At 37.3% G+C, this 4,125-nt stretch overlaps 1 pseudogene; it reads left to right on the top strand.

Moving 5' to 3' along the window:
* The window catches only part of LOC107713422 (alpha-2-macroglobulin-P-like), a 24,850-nt pseudogene that overhangs the window by 13,394 nt on the left and 7,331 nt on the right, over positions 1-4,125 (top strand).

Below are 4,125 nucleotides of genomic sequence, written 5' to 3'. Positions count from 1 at the left end.
CCTTCTGCACATCCCATGTCGGGTTTGGAGTGTCCCCCAAGACTAATCTCACTGCTTTCAAGCCCTTCTTTGTGAGCCTTGCCCTCCCTTACTCTGTTATCCGTGAGGAGACGTTCACTCTCAAAGCCACTGTATTCAACTACCTCCCAAAATGTATCATGGTAAGCCCCCTTAATGTGTTTACTTGATTGTCCTGGAGCAGTTTTGCAAGCGTTTGTAGTAAACGCATTTCCTGTAGGCTGACACTGGACAAATCTCTGTTTTTTGTTTTTTTTTAAAAAGGTGAAGGTCACGCTGGTAAACTCAGCGCAGTTCACAGCCCCTTTTTATTTGATTGTATTCACAAACTATCAATTCAAACAGCTACTGTCGGCCAGAGATGGGGTTTGATTCAAATGTGGAAAAACATACTCAGAAGAGCCGCAAATTCTTTCCAGAAACCTGGATATGGGATCTTATACCTGTGGGGTACGTATCTTGCACCATGGCATTACTGTATATACTGTATATTACAGTCTTTTTTAATTATGCAGAATTTTTTTTTTATATAAAAAATAAAAAATATAACCTTGCCCTCCCTTACTCTGTTATCCGTGAGGAGACGTTCACTCTCAAAGCCACTGTATTCAACTACCTCCCAAAATGTATCATGGTAAGCCCCCTTAATGTGTTTACTTGATTGTCCTGGAGCAGTTTTGCAAGCGTTTGTAGTAAACGCATTTCCTGTAGGCTGACACTGGACAAATCTCTGTTTTTTGTTTTTTTTTAAAAAGGTGAAGGTCACGCTGGTAAACTCAGCGCAGTTCACAGCTCAGCCGTGCAAAGGCTGCACTTACACTCAGTGTGTTTGCTCTGAAGAGAGCCAAACCTTCCAGTGGATTGTTACACCCTCTGTCCTGGGTAAGCCAGATACTTTGACTTCTGTATGAGCAAAACCGAACAGAAATTTTATTCAATTTGATTCCCTAAACTGAAAAGCTTGATCTGATCATGTTTGTACTAGGACATGGTATTACACTTATAGGGATTGTTCATCCAAAAATAAAAATTGTCATCATTTACTCGCCCTCATGTCGTTCCAAACCTGTATGAGTTTTTGTCTTCTGCTGATACAAAAAAAATATTTTTAAGAATATTGGTAACCAAACACATTATGGAAGTGGATGAAAGCCAAAACAGGATTCTTGAAAATATCTTAATCCTCAAAACAAAGTCATACAGGTTTGGAATGACATGGAGGAGTGAGTAAATGATGACAGAATTTTCACTTTTGGATGAACAATCCCCTTAATACATTCCTATTTTATTTTTGGGAGGACTATGTATTTAATTTGGATGTACTACCTTGACAGTCACAGATTTGTTTATTATTGCAGGCCCCAGAGGTACTTTGTTTCTTCTGTGACTTAAATCCACTGTCATTGTGTACTGGTGTGTGTGTGTGTGTGTGTGTGTGTGTGTGTGTGTGTGTTTTACAGGACAGATGAACATTACAGTGCGTGCTGAGGCGGTCCAGAGCCGAGAACTGTGTGGAAACGAAGTGGTGACTTTGCCAGACAAAGGCAGAGTTGATACTGTGATGCACAGCGTTCTGGTGCAGGTGCGTGCCTTTACTGTATGTGAGCTTTCAGAAACCATGTGACTCACTCTTCAACATCAACAAGCTAACAAGTCAACAGGAAATTAAAATGTACTATAATTACTTTCATAATACATATTTCTGGTCATACTATGTTGAAACAGTGTGCATTATTCTAAAGAAAAAAACACTTAGTATTTTTAGACAGTAGCTATTTGGGTATTGTTTTGAATCTTCAAATTAATTAAGAGTGATTTATTGATCATACTAAGTTCTATCTATATATCTATCTATCTATCTATCTTGTTTTGCTTTGCTTTAAAAATAAAATTGACACTGTTATTACTTGTATTTCTCAGGCAGAAGGAACCAAACAGTCAATCACTCAGAATGAACTCATCTGCGTAACAGGTTAGTGGCATTACAGTGTGTTGTGTTGTCTATTACTGTAAAAGAAGAATAAAGAATTTGAATCATTCCAGCTTAAACAGAAGTTAACATGCTTTACCACATTCCACACATAATAATTTTGACTTTCAATGTGTAAAAATAAGCAAAACTCCTGTTTACGGTAATGCATTTAGACTGGAAGTGGATAAATTCATGGCACTGGACAAATGCTAAAATATTCAACATTTCAAAAAGGCTTTAACAAAAGCTTCCTATTCCAGCTTTTAAACCCTGTGTAGTTTTTTTTTTTACACAGATGAAGAAAATGATTGTCTATGGTAAAGTACAGCATGATTTGAACCTGACATTTTTTCTCTATTCTATTAGACCGTCCACAAGAGACATCCGTTTCTCTCACTCTACCCACAGTGTTTGTCAAAGGTTCTGCCAAAATCTTTGTCACTGTTCTGGGTGAGTCTAAAAATATGCTGGCAAATTTCTCCATAATGTTAGTATAAATGTTTGAAATACTCTGTAATCAATAGAATTGCTCTCATTGAGTAGTTTTCAGTTTTTAATCATACTGACGGTTATATTGCTTTTTGGTCCGTAGGTGATCTGATGGGTCGTGCTCTGAGGAACATTGGTGATCTGTTGGCTATGCCATACGGTTGTGGAGAGCAGAACATGCTGCTTTTTGCCCCCAATATCTACATCCTTCAATACCTGGAGAGCAGCGGGCAGCTCACTCCTGAGATTAAAAACCGAGCCATGACCTTCCTGGAGAGCGGTGAGGAAAACTGCTATGAAATTATGATTATTGTGATACTATCTAAATATACAAATGTTTTAATATATATTTTTTATTGGAAAACATGGCAAAAATTCTAATTAGGAAATTACTGTTTGCAGTCTTTTTAGTTTTTAGTTTTTATTTATTATTATTATTATTATGTTAAACTCATAAAACAATAATATATCAACATACAGACAATTAGTTCAAGCTTCTTTTCAAGCTAAGTCACCAGAGCTCTTATCAGCTGGATTTGACTGATGATAGATTCATCACTTTGATTGAACAGATTTAATTAAGTGATAAATCGAGAAATATTGAACTCCAGTAAATAAATTCAGTAATATTAACTAGCATTTTTTATATAAAAAAACAAAAGGTCCAAGTGTCCCCCTTTTCAGCATCCCTGCATATCAGATTTGTGTGTGTGTGTGTGTGTGTGTGTGTTGCAGGCTATCAGAGAGAGCTGACATACAAGCATGATGATGGATCTTACAGCGCTTTTGGGAGGAATGATCCTTCTGGTAACACCTGGTGAGTCTGGTACAGAGACAATGAAAGCATTCATCCCTTATCTTACGTTATGTGTTACTGTGTGGATTCTGGTATATAGGTTTAATGCCAGTCTATTCACATGCTGTTTTTGAAATAGGCTGCTAGAGATATTCAATAAATCCTCATGGACTTACTGAAATGTATCAAGGCAAATTTACTGAATCAGGAGTATTTGACAGCAATATATATTGCTTGTGTGTTCAGGTTAACTGCATTTGTGACGAAGTCTTTCGGTGGGGCAAAGAAGTATACATTTATAGATCAGGCTAATATTGATCAGGCAAAGGAATGGCTGGGTCAACAACTGCAGAAGAATGGTTGCTTCGCCTCTGTGGGGAAACTCTTCAACAACATGTTGAAGGTGAAGATCCTCTTAGATCCTGATTTAATGTGGTTTCATCTGGTCTAGCTGGTCTCCCAAACTGGTCAGGCTGGTTTGCTGGTTTAGGGGAGTCAACTTGCCAGACTGAAAGACCAGCTGAAGATCTGACAGCGAACATGGACTGAACTTTGGTATCTTCAGGGGTTTTCTTTTGCGTTCGGTTTGCAAGAGAGGCTGATTGTGGGATAATGTATTATACAATAGGAGTGTGTGAGTGTGTTGATTTGTGAGAGTTTTGTGAGAGTGTTGTTTATAGATTTCACTGGTTCAGGCTTAATTCTCGAGGACTAGTACTCAAGAATATACAAGATTATACTGTAGCTTTTTCCCTCTAACATAAAAAAGTAATATTAATAGTTGTGCATTTGAAATATCTTAGCATCCATAAAACAAGACATAACATTTACAAGAAGTATATAAATCAGA

Source organism: Sinocyclocheilus rhinocerous, unplaced genomic scaffold (assembly GCF_001515625.1).
Source record: "Sinocyclocheilus rhinocerous isolate Xijiao unplaced genomic scaffold, SAMN03320098_v1.1 scaffold689, whole genome shotgun sequence".
NCBI lineage: Eukaryota > Metazoa > Chordata > Actinopteri > Cypriniformes > Cyprinidae > Sinocyclocheilus > Sinocyclocheilus rhinocerous.
Note: the sequence above shows the minus strand (reverse complement) of the source record. Positions and strands in the feature narration are given on the sequence as shown.